Below are 19,129 nucleotides of genomic sequence, written 5' to 3' on the forward strand. Positions count from 1 at the left end.
CAGGGAATGTGGTGCAGGATGAGGATGTTGGGTTTTGCAATTACAGTCCCAATCCATTCTCAAAAGATTAAAGTTTTACACAGTGGTTGTTCTGGGGAAATTTGCTGAATCCTAATATTTAAGATGAAAGCATAATGAAGGATGATTTTTTTTAAAAAAGAATTGTCTGATAGGCTTGATTTGCCAGTTCCCACTGAAGCAAAACTTTCCTCTGACTTCAATTATCAGTAAATTGGGTTGACCTCAATAAGGGTTTTTGCAGAACTGGACCCGTAGCATGAATAGGCTGTTCTGTGCAGAAAAGTGACTGCATGAAAATGGCATCTTCTTACTCATCAGTTCTGCTTCCCGAGGGCACACGAGCTGCTGTGTCTGGCTTTAATGACAGAAATGAGGTTTTGCTGCTCTTTCCTCCTGTGAGACCTTCGGAGCTGGCGGAACCAGGCCGGGAGTTGGTGCAACAGTGGCAGAATTTGGGTGTGAACAGCTTTGCCCCCTTGGTTCTCCACACCCAGAGGGGTGTGAGCCCCCAGGTTGTACCCCAAAAACATGTGAGCCCCAAGGTTGTCCCCTAAATCTGTGTGACAAAACCCAAACCCCCGTCTGCACACGACAATGAATCAACCATCATTTTCCCACTGGACTACTCCAGACTGGGAGCTTTAAACGCTCTCTGTTTGACATCCTCCTGATTTATTGCATTTGTAAAGGTGACCTTAAATATTTTAATGGTAATAATTCTTTCAAGGGCTTGAATCAGTAAATGTGCTGTGTTCATATTTTGGCATTATATACTGTAGGCAATTTAATCCATATAAGCAGTTTCAGTGATATTAACACTGTAGGCAAACTGATACTAAAGTTTAAATGTCAGAGAGAGTTTTCATATTACATCTAGTGCAAACAAAGCATTTTTTCTCCAAGTACTGAGGCATAAAATACCAGGAGATAGTAAAGACAGAGAGTGCCAATGAATCTGAAATAAACAGGAGGTGAAATTTATAGTATTTTCAAATATGTGCCCTATCCAAGGACTGCTGCAGCTGCACAGATCTATAAAATTAGAGATAAGAGAAAAACCTTGTAGTGCTCCACAATAAATGCACCTCCACCAGGGTATCTATCTGGATTTCTGTAACTCCTTGGAGATTTACTATTTCACCTTGGATTTATTTCCCACTGTGCGTAGCACGGATGGTATTTTATATTTCCTCCATTGCCCCACTCATTACGCAGTGACAGGTCCCAGTTATAACCACTGTGCAGGGATGTGCCACCACGAGCCCACCCCTTGGAGGAGGGTGCAAACAGAGAAGGGCTGGGATCAGACCACCAATATTTGCCCAGTGGTGCTATGGGAGCGTGGGATCAGGAAGGTTTCCATCCTGTGGCCCCCAAGCTGTAGGTGCCTTCTCACACTCAACGGGCAGCCAAGACTTTGCCTTATTGGGAAAAAAAGCAAGGATTGGGTAAAAGGAGGTGTCTTCCATGGTTTCCAGCTTGCAATGAGGTGCTGGGTGCTGCCCATGTTGGGATAAATGATGCCTGTGGCTCTCCAGAGCCACTGGCCCTGGGAAGGTGCATCTGAGCCAGCCAAGCACCGGCTCATAAAACCTGTGACAAATGGTCAAAAGGTTTATTGGCCATGTACTGCTGCTCATGACCCCATAAACCAGCAAGGATGTGTGGAAACACGGGCCGTTTGTTAGGATGTTTGCTTGTTAAATAACCTGACCTGCTCTGAAATCTCCTGCTGGCATCACCGGGCTAAAAAGGGGGGGCAATTCAGTAAAAATAAGTAAAGCAGCCCATGAATGATGTGTAGGAAATCACAGGAGGAGGAAGCACAAGTGCTATCACGTGGGGGATGAGAGTGGAAGGGAATAACCACCGAGAAATAAAATTTATGAGATAATTATGCTCGTCTTTCGTAAGGATTTTTTGTCCTTGATTAATCCCTCTGAAGGTTTGGCACAGCTGTGGTGACCACGACTCCTGGGAATGTTCATCGCCATCACTTCGGTGACAGGACCGTGGTACTGGACTCAGCAGTGCCTCTTTATCTCAAGGAATTTTGAAGGTGCCTCAGGCAACTTTAGGCAACTGGATATAAGGGGGAAAATCCTGCTCCTGTTGGGATGGTGAAAAAGGTGCTCAGCCTCCATCCTTCCCTGGTTTCCAGGGCTTTCAAGCCAAGCCCTGCCAGACCTTGATGACATGTCCCAGACCAGAAACAAAAAGAGCTCCAGACCCCATGGGAGGAAGGGACAGCCTCTGCCATGAGAAGTTTCTTTTGCTATTCAGAAAACTCAAACACAGATAACATCTTCCCAGCTGTGTCATTGCATCAAGGTGAACCTTTTGTGCTCCAGGCTGAAGGATTCCTCTGGAACAGCACTTCTTCCATCAGGAGCCCCCGGGAGCAGGATGTGACCATTGCCTTTTCTGGCCACGGCTCCTGGGTGAACAAGCGACCCAATGCACAACTTGCAAACTCCAGAACCTCTCAAATTGAAGAGAAAATGAATGTGCTCAAGATCTCGTCGAAACTCCAGTCTTCTGCTGAAACAGAGCCAAGATCTTTAATTCATATTCAGATCCCTAATCAATATTTCAAGAAAATCAAAGTGTAAAGCTCAACCTGTATAATCATGGTTCTGCCTTCATCCTGATTGTACTTAATTTCGTCAGGGTCACACTGAAGAGCTCAGGCTTGTTTAATTCTAAACTCCAGTGACAGTCAGAGGAACCCAATGTTAGCTGTGGCTCTGTGAGATTTTTCAGTCAAAAGCAATTAAATGGCTTTCTTTGGCCTCCTTCAATTGACAAACTGTAGGGAAGGTGTTCTGCTGGGTTGTTTCTCCACAAGAAATGATATCACCATATTTAAAACATCTAAAGAATAACTTGTGATAACTGCTACTAGCTCAATAGATGATAAACCAATAAATTTAAGTGACAGCACATAAAATGTTGAATTCTGGTAGACTTCAGGTGATATAAAATAATTGGAGACTTTGCTGCTATTTCTATTTCTAATGGAGTTCCGTGGCAATACGTTCTGGCGTCAGGGCTGGAAAGGTAAATTAATCTTTATGCATCATCATCAAGCAGTGTAAACATGGCCAAACTTAATTAGGACATAATAGATTGTTAAGTGTCTTCCCCTCAGAGGTGAGATTGCTCTGGCTAGTGATTACAGACTATCAGGCAAGGTCCTCTTTAAAAGACTGGTAGTAGCTTTTCTATGCCTCTGACAACAAATCCTATGGAAAGGCCCTGCCAGAGAGGCACCTATCCATGGTCCCAGGGCCAAACACAAATCTGCAGTGAAATATTAATGAAATGTGGCCTGAGGTTATACTGCTTTGGCAGTAAAAACTTGTTTTACTGCAAAAAAACAATGGGATTCATTGAAATCTCCACCTGGGAGTGGGATGGAAGTGCTGGGCCTTCCCAGCTCATCTTCCCACAGCCATGAGCACCCCATCCTGCTGGGCTGGAAAACCCATGGAGAGGGGGAACTGGGCTGAAGTAGGTGTATAAATACAGCAAAATATCTTACTTTATGTACTGTCTTTGAGACATTATTGCACATTAAGGAGAGAAATGCAATAGTCTGTCTTTCACTTCTATTTCTGATACTGGGTTTTGTCATTAGCAGCTCCATTCCTGTCAGATTTCCTCAACCTGTTGTACTGTGGTCTCTCTTTCCATGGCAGCAGTTGAACTTACACTTTTATATATAAGCATATATTTATACTTTACTACACGTGCTCTTGCTTCTTTAATGGACTGAGTTCACTAATTGAACACAAGGTGATAATTCCTCATTTAAAAGTAGCTGCAAAACGTCGTCCAGAAATCTCAAAGTTGTTTGTGAGAAATGTTGGCAAACTAACTCTGAAAAGAAAATATGTTTTATTGAACAGTTTCAATCAGTCTGGATTCAATGTCCATACAGTGTGGACAGCAGAAAATTCAGGCCAGAAAATATATTTTAATCTCAGGGGAATTTTAGTTGTTTCTGCTTTCAAACCCTTTTTGTAGTATGGGTTTGGTGTGTCAAGGTCACGATGCAGACAGTGGCACGAACTGGTCAGATGTGGAATGGAAGATCTTTTTCACACTGTCAAATACCAAAAGGTGTCTTAATAACTGGAAATCAAACTGCAGCATCATCTTGAATCCCTTGATTACTCCAAGGCTCCTTTTGGAGTTCAACATTCCTGAGTTTATTTCCTGATAATTGCGTTAAGAGTTTTCTGCTGCTCAATTGCCTCAGGAATTAGGATATGGTTTTGAGAGCAGGGGAAGGACTCCCCCGCTAGCACAACTCTCCAGAGCAGAAAACATTTCTCATTATGGAAATTATCATAGATACTGTATGAAAAGTGGAAAAAATAATTTCAGAGCTATGGGAAAGGTCTACTGCAGACCATCATGTTGGACCCATCTTGTTAATCAGAATAAAATGGCAGAGAAGACACAAAATGTTAAGTTCCCACCTTTATTTGGTCACTAGCATCCTTGCAGAGGGGTTCTGTGTACTTTAATTTCTATTTTAAGTCTTTAATTCACTTTTTTATTCCGTCTTTGCTAATTTATTATGTTTTGCTCTTTGTTTGCACCACCTAAAACTAAACCAGTTTAATCCACATATATCTCAAAGTCAGACTCCACCCTGCATTTGTTTTTGCGTTTCCACTCTTTGGTAATAGCTTTTACAAGCAGACCAGTTTAAATTCTTAATTTTGTCTAATTCCTCTAAATGCACAATGATTCTTCAACTGGAAAGGGAAGAGAGTAGCTCAGAATGATCCATATGTTGAAGTACTGTATTTTCATCGTTTAAATGATAAACTTCCCATCAAATATCCACAAATGTACATTCATGACTCCCATCCAATGATCTATTGGCCAGAGGCACATACATTGTTTTAATTTATTTTGGAGTAAAGGTGCTTTCCTGCCGAGTTTGGATAAGCTTGCTATGCACCAAACAGATGTTCAATAAAAGAGACTTTACTGAATATGACAGAGAAACTCAGGGAGAGAGAATGAAGGAAGGAAAATTACAGGATGTGTGGATTCCTGGTTCATCAAACAACAGGCCACACTTTTAATGAGGGTCTTTTTATGGATGGAGCAGTAATGAAACAGAAGGACCAGGGATGTCTTGGAAGAAGGTGACGCCGATGTATTTCTCATGGTGGAATGAACTTTGGCAAATCCACTGCAAGAGCACACGAAGTCTCCTCATCCTCTTAAGGGTGCAAGCAGTTCCTCCCATCATGGAAAAAACACCTGCAAAAATTCAGTTGCATGACCTGGGAGAACTACAAGGCCTGGAGGTGGGCATGTGAGGGTTCCTTCCCACTACGTGAAACACCCAATTTTGCTCTCAGAAGGGAAAAGTGATTCTTAAAACACCCAAGCCTTACATCTATTCAGGCTTTTCCTATTTGGGGAAAGGTGCTATTTAAGGAGGAGTTGAGGAGCACAAAGCTGGCCTGATTCATTGGGAGATCAAAGAGGGAATGCTGCCTTTGAGATAAAGATGGCTCTGCTTTGAAAGGTTTCTCCTTTGTTCAGGGATGTCCACCCACAGTGTGGGACACCTCCTCCCGAGACACACACGAGGAGAAAAGCACCTCCTCTGCCTGCTCCCGGGGAGCTTAACCTCCAATTCTTGGATGTTTCCATCAAAGAGAGACTTCATACCTGACCTTCACCAGCCCCAGCCTGCCTTCGAGCAGGGCAGCACAACAGGGATAGGCCTCGATCTTGTGACAGAGAATTGATTCAGTGCAACTTTTGAACCTGCAAAATTTGAACACCCACTGGAAACTTTCTTATTTGCAAGATGTGAATCTCAGTATTGATTTCCCAAGGAAGAGGAATTGACATTTTCCACCCAGCAATCTACTATGCTTGTCCAGGGGCAGTTCATAACCAGTTTTCCTCACTCTACCTTCCACTATGGATATGTCAATGTGGTGAAAACTTGAAGAATTTAAATATTTTTGTGGGCATTTTGGTAAAATCTGATGGCATAAAAGGTGGAATGGCTCCTGCAGGTGCAGGTCCTCCATCAGTGCTCTCCATCTACATTATTTAATGCTGTCAAAATCAATCCTAATAGTAGTGGAAATGCCTGGGGATGTGGTGTAGGACAACCAACATGTGACCTGATCTGGCTGCTGAGACTTTCTCTTGGTGTATTGAAGTGGAGAGAAAAGGTAAGAAGGGGTTTCTGGAAAAGGGACCTTTATAATTGAATTTTATAAACTTTCTTTCAGGAAATTCTCAGCTTGGCTTAACTCTCTTACATTCACTTCTTTAGAAGGAACATCCTTTCTACAACCTACAAAATGAGTATTTTCATGTAGACATGAGGAAATAAAAGGAAAGTGAGTAGGATATATGGGGAAAGATGGCAAAAATTCATGGCAAAAGAGGATCAGAAGAAAATAAAAGCTCTAAGTCATAAATGGCATCAGACCTAACTACTTATTTTTTAAGAAGCTGCTGAGATGCTGACCTGGATATTTACCAAGATCTTCCTGGGTAGAACTTGCTGGTTACCAGCGAGTTGAGATGAGAAAGTAACTCAGCCATGGGACTGTGATGGGCTTCTCCAAAATACACATTGTTAATTTGCAACGGGGAAGCAACACAGTCCCTTTAATAATAAATTATTTTATGATTTATTATTGAAACCACCAGCCATTCAGAATCAAGGGTGAATAAACAGGAGTTTGCAACATGAAGTAAGATCCTGTGTAGACTTACTGAGCCATTACTATGTGTGAGTGTCTACAACCAGAAGCACCAAGTCTCCACTGCTGCTGATGAATTCACACATGATGCTGAAGTTTCAAAACACTGAAGCCTGGGCAATATTTTTCACAAGATGGATTGGCAGTTTTAATAATTCCCAGATCCCAAACACATATGAAACGAGCCCTTGATGAGAAAGGTCTGATTACAAATAACCTGCAGAGAGATGAAAGTTCGTTTTTAAGATCTGTTTTTTTAATTCTGCCTTCAACTTTCAAGAGGCTTCAAAAGAAGGCAAAGACTAGAAAACAGTTTGATTTAATACTGTTAGATGTGTGAAATAAAATGCTGGACAATAAGAGATGTAAAACAAGCAACAAGTGCAAATGACTTAAATCAAATTAAAGAGCTAATTGAAAATAATGGAATTAAACCCTTTTTTGCTTGTTTTTATTCATCTGGTTTTCAGCACTGTTTGCAACAGCATTTTTTTTTTATCTTCTTTACTTTGAAGAACAAACTTCCTCTGCCATGAAAGACAATGATTTTAATCAGGCTCTGAAATGTCATTCTCTGGGGATGTGGATGTTAAATGCCAGAGAGGAAGAGAAGCACCATCAACACAAACCAGCGGGGCAACCATGGAGTGAAGCGGCCTCGGTGTGTGGAGCTCTGATACAACATCCTGATACCGAGATCCTTCAGCTCCCAGCACAGTGATCCTCACCAACACAACCTTGCTCTCATTCTCTCTATATCTAAAGGAATTCTTTTTTTTTTGTAACATGCACACTCACAGCTTCAACTGAGCAAATCTCAGACTCCAGTGAGGAGCCACAAGGTATCCACTGGTACCTCTCTATTTTGAGAATAGTTTTTGCCCAGATCACTCAGGATGGACTGAGCTTTTGTTGGTTTTGTTTAAGCAGCTGAAGGGAAATGGCATTTACATGAGGGTATTTGGATGTTTTTCTGTCCATTAAAGCAAAGGAGTGACCCCTCTGCAGCGGGGTTGGTGTGACTGCAAACCTGCCTGTGCTGCAGGGAGCTGCTCCTGGGTGCTCCTGGGAGAGGAGGTGTCCCAGCTGGAACACAGCTATCCTTACAGCTGCTCACTGTCCACTGCTCTTACCCTGCCCATTGCCCTTGCAGTGCCAGGTTGACTTCTCCTCGCTCTGCACTGTCCACTCCCAAGCCTCCTCCTCATCCTCCAGCTGGGCTTGAGCTCCAGGGCAGGGATGGCTCAGCAAAGGTGCATTTGCCCAAAGGGCCTGAAGCTTTCAGTGCTTAGAAATATCCTGCTGAGTAGAATCGAGGATTTTAAGGGTCTTATCCAACTTAAATGGTGATTCTGTGATTGCAGAGCACATCTGCAGGGGGATGTTACCTACAGACCTTGAATGAGGCTTGGCTTTGCAGAGCAAAATTAAACCTGCTATAAGCATTTTGTACAGAAAATTCCCCCATAAATCCCTGTCATCAGTGTTCAGAAAGTTTCTCTCTTTTTTTTTGACTGGAAGCTCACAGAAATAACTTCCCTGTGGAGTTCAGAGCTGGGCAGCACAGCAGGTTCAGCTGCTCCTTGGCTTTAGAGGTTATTTTTGCTTTATCCCATCCTGCACAGGAGTAAACCAGGCTTGGAGCAACCTGGTCTAGTGCAAGGTGTCTCTGCCCATGGCAGGGACTGGAATAAGATGATATCTTAGTCCCACCCAACCCAACCCACTCTAGGATTCTGTGATTAACTATGCTGCCTTTCTCATGGGCAGCTTAATTTGAAGTCTTGCAGAAGAACAAGGGAAAACCAACAGAGACAACACGAGGACAATTCCCCTGCTTGTGGAAATGGTTTTTTTTAATGAAATTATTTCTCCTGTGTACTGCTGCGCTGCCTCTTCATTAGAGGGACGGGAGAAGTGTGTGCTTGCTCAGTGTTGAGCTCTCATGGTAAGCAGGGGCTGCATAAAAAAAATCATTCCTGGTGCTAAAAACCAACCTGACACTGCTCCTTAAGTTTGGTGAAATATCCAATCAGTCTCAGTGGGTTTTTCAGGAAAAGGAACAAATAAAATAACAGGAAGGAAAAAAAAAAAAAAAGAAGGGGGGAAATAAAGAAGAGAGAAAGCCCACAAACCCTGGTGTGTTCCCATAATAAAGGGTCTAAAAATGCCCCACTCATTGATGCAAAATTACAGTTATTGTTTATCCTCCTTCTACTTCACACAGCTTTATACAATACACACCACGAAAAATACAAGCAAACAACCGACACATTAGTTAAGAGACCTTCCATTTTACTTTGGCAGTTCACGATAATGGAATTTAATTGTGGAAAAAGCTGAATAATTTTAGCTGAATGTCATTTGGTTCATTCAAACTGGGAATCAGGGACATTTTTAACAAAGGTTTTCAAACTTCTTTTGAAATCAGGAAGCTGCTGTGCACAGATAAGGGGAGAGGTTTGAGGATTCTCTATCAGAAATTTCAAGGTTTTTTCCATCTGCTTTTTCACATTAACTGGTAATTATCCAGAAAGGCACATAATAGTGCAGAAATGACAGAAGCTGACAAAGGTTTTCCTAAGATATGTAAATTGTCAGTGATAGGCAAGGTGCAACAGAAAGGCTTTCTACAGCACAATTATTTATGCCAGTTTCATTTGCTTTTAGGTAGCACTGATGGTTCTACTCCGCCGCCGCCTTTATCACAGGCACTGCACATTCCCTCACCACCAGCACACAGGGAAGGTGGCAAAAACTGAGCTTGGAGCTTGGTGGTCTCCTCCAACACCTCTATTTTCTGTTAAATACATGCACAGGGGGCTGTGTGTGGAGATATTTCTGAGGAGTTTGTTATAACCTTCCCCTCCGTTTCTCATGCTCCAGAAATAAATAAAAAATGTGATCCTTCCCAGTGAAACAGTTCCCACGTGGTGGTGGTCTCAGAGCCCACCTTCCTCACAGCAGCTGTTTGAGGGAGGAGGTGTTAGAAGGGACACTCAGCTGTTTGAGGTTCATTAGCCCTCTCTGCTAATTGCCCAATTCCAGCAAATAGATGAACCCCTTAGAGATGCTCAGATAAAGCCCCTTTCTCCACCTCTTGGTGCCCAGGGCTTCTCTTGCTGAGGTTGGAAAGGTGGGGGGGTTGGACAACCGCTCCATTTGCCCTAAAAAATTCAGTGTGGGAACGTAGAATCGTGGAATAGTTGGAGTTGGAAGGGACTCTTTGAAGGTCATCCAGTCCAACCCCTCTCAATGAGCAGGGAAGGCCAGATTTGGGTACTCTGGTTATACTCCTTAAGGGAGGAAAGATCCCCTCTCCCTAAATTCTCCACTCAGTCTCATGGCATTGCAAACATGCCAACCCCTTGATCTGTCCCAGCAGGTCACCATGCCGGGCTCCAGCTCTTGAACAGGGTTTTACAAGGATATTTTAAGTCTCTGCCGTGCAGGCAGAAGGATGGGGGTTTGATAAATATCCCTTTGCCAAAGGAGAGGTTGGGCTGGACCTCCGAGTCCTTCTGGGAACTTAATTCTTATTTAAGTGAAGAGTAAGGGGCTGTGCACGGGAGAAATTCCTGCCTGACCTCCCCCTCATTCTGCTCATACTGGAATTACAGGTTTTAATTAACCTTTTCTGGGAATAGGACTTCCCATGTAACTTCACATGTAATGAGAGGTTATAGGATCTTTAATGGATGGAAGGACTTCACCTGCTGTAGTGGCACCAGTGGGGTTATGGTGGGATAATAATTTCCCCTCAGCACCTGAGTGATGTTACATTAGCCTGATGGGAGGAGTTTCCATGTGTTTGTGGGGGTGAAATTCATTTCCTTTATGGTAATATTCCCTGAAGGTAATGGGGGCTGAGAGAAAGGAAACAAGATGCAACACAACAGATTTGTATTAAAAAACACAACAAGATTGCATTTGAAAGTCAATGGGCTTTGTTATTAACTGTAAGGACTTTCTCTCCTATCTGGAGCTTTGTTTTCCCAAATCAGGGAGGTCAAACCCATGTGAAAGGCTTTGGGATGGATGGAGGGGAAGGATTTCACCCACCAGAGCCATTGGGCTGCAGCTGGTGCCCGAGGAGTGTCTGTCCCTGCAGGAACCAGCCTGGGCTTACTGGTTTTCCTTATTTGATTTTATTTTTTTAAAGACAGATTTTCTTTCAGGGGCTTTTATGCCATAAAGATTCAACAAAAACTTTCAAGAGCTTCTTTACTTGGTCAGTGCTGAGAGGTGCCGGCTCAGGGGGTTTGGGTGAAACATCCCAGCAGCTGGTTTTTGGGGGCTGCAGCCCCAAAACAGCTCCTGTGCTCATGTCCCCTTTTGTCCCCATTCCTGTTAATTCCCCAGACTCCTTCCTTTCCCTGTGCAGCTCCTGGTAGTGCTGGAGGGGCAAAACCAGCAGCTCCAGCTGCTGACACTGGGCTGTAACTCCACCGGAAGCCGTAAAAGCTGAAACAGGCATCAAACTTGCCTGGGTTTTAGTAGAAGTCGATAAATTATTAATTGCAAGAGGAAAGCCCAGCTCATGCCCAGGGGAGACCCCAGGACAAGATGAGGTGGGGGACCAAATCCCAAGCCCAGCTGGAAATGGATTTTGGGAATGCATGTGAATTAAATTAGGTGTGTGGGCCAGCAGCATCCTGCTGATATTCACACAGAGCATTTAGGATATTTAAAAAATGCCTGAGTGGTAATTATGTCCTTAAACTTTCTGGATTTCCTTTAGTTTTAGTTTTTTTAGGTTTCTTCTTTTAAATAAAGTTTAAATTACATCAAAAACCACCAGGCCTGTGAAGATGGTCCCGGGTGGTTTGTGCACAGCAGAGCTGAGGACTTTGGAATTGTCATGCACAGACATCAGGTGAGAGCTGGTAAAAGCACTTCGAAAAGGCACAAAGGCACTTAAGGGCAGAAACCCTGAGGATGCTCAATAAACAATCACAGGAACAGAGCTGTGAATGTGACTTTGCCATTGTTACACATTTCTGCTCCTGCTTGTAGTGACTGCTTTGGCCACTGTCTAAATACAGAGAAATGGCCTGAATGCAGCATCTGGATTATTTGATGTTCGAGTTTTGGGGTTTTTTTCTGCAGCCTCTTGGTAGACTTTGAAAGAAGAAAAGGAAGAAAAAAACAAAACATATTTCAGAGTAATTGAACTGTGTTCACATTAACTTACACTAAAATTATTTTTAATTAAATGAACTTCCCCTGTTTGTAGCTGGAAGGTACTTGTGTGAGATAAAAACTCCATTCTAATAACGCTGTGACTCACCAGCGCTTAATTAGCATCACAACTCAAGGCAGAGGCAGCAGGAAGGCGAGCGGGGAGGTGGGTCTGTGCTGCTGGGTGGGATTTTGGGAAGGGATGCTCAGCCCCCATCCCAGAGCCCACCCAGCGCCGCCAGGAACGCCGGGAGGGGAAATCATGCCTAGGATTTGACACAGTTTGTGGCAAAAGCAATTATAATTAACATTATATTAAATATTAAGTCAAGATCATAAAATGTTGATTGGTACTGATTAGCTGTATAATCCATAATTAGAAATCACTGCACCCTTCAGCAGGTACTGTAGTGCCTTGCCTGTGATTTCACTGCTAAATTAAGTGAGAGTGATTCAGCTTTTGCCCTGAGTTTTACTTCTGCATTTCATTTAGGGCAGAAGCACATTCAGGTAAAGAAAGGCACGGGATCTGTTTCCACTCAGGCTGCTCCCAAACTCTCCATCCCAAGGGCAGCTCCCCATCCCTTCCATGCCCATGGAGAGGCAATGGCCAAATTGCCCTTGACCATCCTCAGCTCTGCTTTAGTTGTGTCTAAAAGACGTAGGGAGAAGCTTTGGAACTGCCTGGGGGAGTGCTGGACTCCACCATCCCTGGAGGGGTTCAAAATCCATGTGGGTGTGACTTTTGGGGACACTGGGTAGGGGTGACCTTGGCAGCTGGGGGGTGGTTGGTCACAATGGTCTGAGAGGGTTTTTCCAACCTAAATGATTCCAGGGCTGTATGGAATTCTGTATTCTCTGAAAACTCCTTGTGTATTTCCTCACCCCAAAACAGCGACTGCCCAAGGCTGAGCAGAGGCCGTGCCCTCCTGGCTCAAGCCAGGATGAGCCGGCATTAGGCAGCTCCAAGGCAATGATTTATTTTTGGCACAAACTCAGACTACCCTTCAGGACACCTCAGCAAGGAGGGAGCAATAGGAGATTCTTTATTCTGATTCGATTTTAGAAGACCAAACCCATCTGTGCCTCGCTCCTTAATGGGGTGGAAACAGGGACCCTTTGGGGAGGTTGGTGGCTCTGGGCTGAGGAGCTGCTGCAAGAGGGTGAATTATTCACATCGTTATCAAGGCTTGCTGCAGCAGCCCTGCTTTCCCCTAATTTTATGGGTCCATTTATCCTGGATATCCATTTGTAATGGATAATGTCATCATCACACACTGGGAAACGCTCAAGTTTTGCTAAAGTAAAGAAAAAAATCCCCTAAACCATGAGGTTTTATGTCTTTGCTGCTAATTTCAGTCACTTCCTTGGCTGGAGACCCAGCTGTGATTTTCCACAGTAGAGCTGGATAAAAATAATAAAATTTGGTGGATAAACTCCCAAGCCCGTGGCAGCCTGGCTGCTCCTACTGGAGCTCCAGCAGCCTCCTCACAGCCGAGCTGATCCGGAGGGACCTTCAGAGGCTGCGCTGGGCACCTGCTGGCAAACCCAGGGCTACAGAGACAAAACACACTGTCGTAATTTCCTCTTCTCCAAAGGCACTTTGGAGTCAGTCCTAGGGAAGAAATCTTTTCATTCCTTCTGCTGTTATCTTTTGCTCTGATTAGCATTGCCTGGGAGTGGAGCTGAGGTTCTGGGCAGAGCCCAGCGCTCTCAATCAATTAAATCAATGCGGCCGTGACGCTCCAGTGACTTTTCCTAACCAAGGTTTGGGCCTAAAAGGAGGACACAGGGAATCACAGGGAATGTGGCTGCTGGGCAGGTGGAGAAAAGCAGGAGAGCTGGGCTGAGGGTCCCTGTTTCCCTGTGACGGATATCATGGAATGCAGCCCCGGACTGGGTCAGGGAGGTACTTACACTCACACACTCGTTCCCACAACCTTTTAATTATTCTCCTTATTGTATTAATGACTATATTTTTATTTAAATAAATACTTTTTAATCTCTAGAGACACCTACATGTTTATTTATATTAAATATATATGTATTTAATACATTTTTATTTTAAATTATTAAGATGCCAGAGACCCTCTCCATCTTCTAAGAGTTACGTTTGGCTAGTTCAGGGAATCCTCTGCCCTGCCTGAGCTCCGAGCAGCCACATATCCCAAGGAGATCTTTACCTGTTCCACCACAAAGCATCCAAACCCCACTCACATTCTTGCAACAACCTGAAAACACCAGCAAGCACCAGAAAATGCTCCCAAACCTCGTGTGTTCTTTGCTGAAGTATGGATCGTGTAAGAGCTACCTCTGAGTGAGCAGATAAATAAATACATTTAAAAATGTAAGAAGATTCCCATGCCAAGAATATCAAAACCAAGGTATTTCCACAAAAAACAAATTGTAAAAACACAAAAGCAGAATGTCCTCTCTCTGTGTCAGCCTCCCCTGGGCAGGAGTGCAGGAGGGTGCCGGGCACAGGGTGCTGCATTCCCAGTATAAAACTGGATTTGCATCTCCTGCCTGGGATGTGCAGCAAATCCTTCCATCCAGCAGACAGCCTTTTGGCTTCTGGAATACTAAAAATGTCTTTTTTTGCCTGCAGAACCAATGCATTAACTGAGAGAAGGGGCAGCAGAACGAAAGCCTGGAGCTGCTGCTCGCCCTGGAGCTGGAACATCCTTTGAGCAACAGCAAAGCAAGAGAAAGCAGAAACACTCCTCTAAGATGGCTGCAAAGGGAAGGTCTCTGCAGTCCTTTCTTAATCACTGAAGATATTTTCATTTAAAAATATCTGCTTAAAAACAGGTTTAATCTCAAAACAGCATTTTCTGCTTTAAAAACAAAAATCACACGCACACAAAAAACCCCCCACCTTCAAAAATGTCTCGAGTTATTTCTCCTTCAATTTTTTTTCCAATTAAATTAATTTAAACTGAGTGAAAAGTGCTTTATGCCCTAAGAGCCTGAAACCTCTGGTGTCAGCTGAAACGGGCACTTGTGCTCTCAGCTTCAGCCCTCGCTGCAGGCACCTCTGCTTTGAAGCCTTTGAAGTGTTTGTGGCACAGGAAGAGTCTCTCCTCAGAGAGAACCAGTTATTTTACAGATATTTAATGTGCAAAGAGTGTCTGCCTGTGTTTGGGTTCGGATAACGGGGGTTTCACAAGGCAGGTGGGAAAACAGGGACGGGATCTTGGCTTGCAGAACAAAATTGAAGGAAAAAACCACCTTGAGAGCGCCTCTAAGATGCTTCCCAGCCTTCATCAGCACCATCCTGAAGGTGCAGATGAAATGATTTGACCTTCAGAAGGACCAAAACGTTTTTTTTAGTGCCAATAGGAGTCATTCACTCTCCCAGCACCAGGATTCCCTCAGAGGAAATAATGCCACCAAAAAACCATGGGAGCACCAGGAGCCAAGGGGCTGAGGATGCCCATCCCCACAGGGCAGCTGATACAACCCCCTGAGTTTATCTGGGGGATGTGATGCAAGAGCCCTGCACTAAATTTGATTACATTTGATTACTGGTTGGATTTTGGAGCTAATTATTTGGCTCATGTAATGACCTTGCTTGTCATTTGAGAGGCAGCACCTCTGCCTGCATTTCAAAATCTCCACCTCAACACCCAGCAGGACCAATTTTGAAGTTGATTTGCTTAAATTGTAACATTTCCCTTATTTTGAGGGGCAGGGATGCCCAAAAGTTGATGCCTCTGTTTCAGAACAAGCCGCATTTATTCGCCATGCACTGAAATTATTCCAGCTTGTAACCACTGAGGTTTAATTAATATTAAAAGCTTAAATCAGCCAGTTCAGCCAATGTTATTCGAGCACTGATAGTTTGCTGAACATCTTCTCCCATGGACTGCTTTTTAAATAGAAGAAAATACAAAAAAATTCCTACAACATCTGAAATGGAAAAACAATTATTTCCTGTGACTCTACAGAGTTATTTTTAAGGACATGTAATATATTTTTGCAGAGTCCCTGTTCTAGGAAAGGCTTCTCCTGCTCAGTGTTTGTTGCTTCTCTTGATGTAAACACAAGCAAATACTGGGTAATGGATAGGGAGAATAAATAGGTAAGGAATATAAAATAAACCCTCTGTTTTTTCAAACAATCACCCTTCATGCTACTTTATTTTTAATTTTTCCAGATTTCCTGGAGTTATCCTTGACTCAGCCAAGGTCAGGTGAGACTTCTTCCTTCTTTGCAGACCTGAAGTTTATAAAGCTTCAATCTACTCTTCCATAACCAAATGTTTAGTACCTGCCAGACCATTTTTTCCTTTGGTATTTCTTTTTAACAGTAGTCCTGCTCTTTAACCCACTGGTTCTTTTGGGTTGAGCCAAGGGTTCATCTACCACCTGGAAATATCAGGTTCCAGGAGATAAGAGCGTCACCTGCCCTCCTGACAATTCCCAAACTGAATGCAGCACAGAATCTTGGCTTTATCTCAAAAAAAGGTGTGGGTTTTTTTTTTTTAATTTAGAGAGGAGGAGAGAATACTTGTAGGAAAAAAAAAAAAAGATGAGAAGGAAGAGAGAAGATCAGTGAATGTCCAGCATTGATTTAGAAACAGGCCCTGCCAAGCAGGGGGAAAAGGAACCTTTCCCAATCCATTCCTTTTATGGTTATTAGTATTGATACTGTATTTCTCTTGGCTCCCAAAAGGAAAAGTGGTAAATGAATTAGGAAAAAAAATACATTTCTGTATATAATTTTTTTCCAATTCAGATGTTTTTAGGAAACGAGGGGGGAAAAAAAATCTGTTTCTCAAATGTCAAGGACTTGAAAGACTAAAAATACACCACCGGAATAAATAAATTAACCCAGAAGACAGGACTGATACTCTGCAGGCATCAGGGATTAAATAAATTCACTAAATTCAAAGTGGTATTGCAGATAAGAGCTCTTTGTGCTGCAGCATGTACAGCTTATTGATTCTGGGATTGAGGTGCTGTGCACTCTTGTAAAAGGGACTCTGCCTGATATGGCTTAATCCTGCCGTAATGCACAGCCCCGTGCTCTGAGCATGGAGCCTGCTCCCCTTTCCCCATTTATTTTAATTTGGTTTGTGCCTTCATTTGCTGCACCACATCTGTGCCCTCTCCCCCCAGCCTTCCCCCAGCACTGTCTGAGGGACAAGGGGCACTTCAGGAGGTGCTGAGCCAGCAAGAGGGGGACTAGTGCAGGAAGGGGCCGTGGGCATCTTCCACAGGGCTGTAACACCCCAGCACTTCCCTTTTCCGGCGTGTTTTGGGGGCACTGTGGGGACAAGGATCCCCAGCAATGCCTGCATCATGCAGGGACCTTTGGGGAGCAGCTCAGGTGGGATCCTGGCTCTGCACACTCACATTTTGTTACAGGAGCCACCAAGGCAGCAGGAATGTGTCTGACCAAGGTCAAAAAACCACCTGACCAGATAAGATGGATATTTCTAGACAAAAAAGAAACATTGGGAAGGTCTGTAATAAATCCCAGAGGGGCTGTTCCACACCCAGCTGGAATGAAGGCAGGTAAGTTCCAATTTACCTGTTCTCCATGGCAGAGGGTGTTTTCACCCCCCTGGTCAGACGCTGAACCTCCAAAGTCACTCCACATTAATACAGAAGAATGTCCAATTCCTCCTTTGGAAGCTCTCCTGGTGCTCAGGAGCTCAGATCTCCTCCGCAGGTTGCTCTGAAGGGCCAGTAGAGCTCTCCAAACACAGAACTTCATCCTTTCCCAAGAAAGACAGAAACCTCCCATCCTCGGAGGTGTGAGAAAGCAGCTGGGCAAGGCAGTCTTGGGGCATCCTTGGGTGTTGGCTTTCAGAATCACTGGAGAAAGAGCTGATCTGACCAAGGGGAAAGACTTTTATTATTTTTTGTTGTCTCTTTGGAATGAGGGAAGAGCTCAGGGAAGAGCTCCATGGCATGAAAAAAGGTGGTATAGGGACTTGTGGGTAACCTCCCCAAATCCCTGTGTCTCCCTCAGGTTTGGCAAATCTCCCAATATCTTTCACCAAAATCAAGCTCTTAATCTCAAGACACCTCTCCTCTCCTACGTAAGGCTGCCTCCTGAGCACGATCCACAGGGCCCGCGTTTCAACACCCAGGATTCATTAATATTTCCTGCAGAGTGCTCAGTAAGTAGCAAATAAAGCAGGAAGTGTCCCAGATGTTGGAAAGAAAAAATGGAATTATTCATTGCTTACTAACATCAAATGCTAATGTGAGAAAAGCATCCTTGAAGAAATCCTTGACTAAAATTCATCAGAGTGATGTGAAATCACTGTTTTAATTATGCATTTTGAATGTATTTATTAGTCCCGGTTCTGATCTGACTTACAGATGTTTAGCAGTGATAAGGGTCTGCTGCAGCCTTTGGAATTACTCATGATTTATAATGACAAAACTTGGATCAGAATTAGGTCCTTGTCACTACTCTATAATATCCTTTCATCAAACTTCACATTCAACAGATGAAAGCAACCGTGGTTTCTGCAATTTCCATCTCCACCACTGAGCCAATGAGTTTCTTTTTTGAAATTTCTCCTACAGAAATGATGACTCTCACAGCAAATTTTGTCTGCTTGAGTTATGCTTGCCACAAGAAACTTGAGAGCAAAGGAATTGGACTCTTTAATCCATCAAAATGGTGTGTTTGGCCTTGTGCTGGCAATAAACACAGAATTTTAATGGAGGAATTAATTGCTTTGATTATGCAACTCTACAGTCTGATTCTTTCTTATTGTCGTGACTATTAGATATATATCTAATATTGAGAGATTTTCCAAACCTGCAGAAGATCCAGAGATTTGATGAGGTTACCCAAAAAACTCAATACCAGACAACAAGTGGAGTGTGCTCAATACCATTCAAGATAAAACACCTTCTGTTCAAGAATGATTCAAAGCCATGTGGTTTCCTTCCAAAGAATGATGGAATTTTAAACTATTGCATGTTCTAGAGCTGATCCAGAAAGAGGAAGTCTCCAGGGATGCTTTACTCTCTAAGGCACGAATGCATGATTAAGGTAAATGTATTCCATAAATGCCTTGATGACATCAAACTAAATTTTTTAAAGAACAGATGGAGAAAGTTAATAAATATTTCATTCCATAATATAAAACTCACTTCTATATTCACAACTTCAGGGATCCTCAGCTTCACAGATAT

Source organism: Coloeus monedula (assembly GCF_965178545.1).
Source record: "Coloeus monedula genome assembly, chromosome: 12".
In the NCBI taxonomy this organism is placed as follows: Eukaryota; Metazoa; Chordata; class Aves; order Passeriformes; family Corvidae; genus Coloeus; species Coloeus monedula.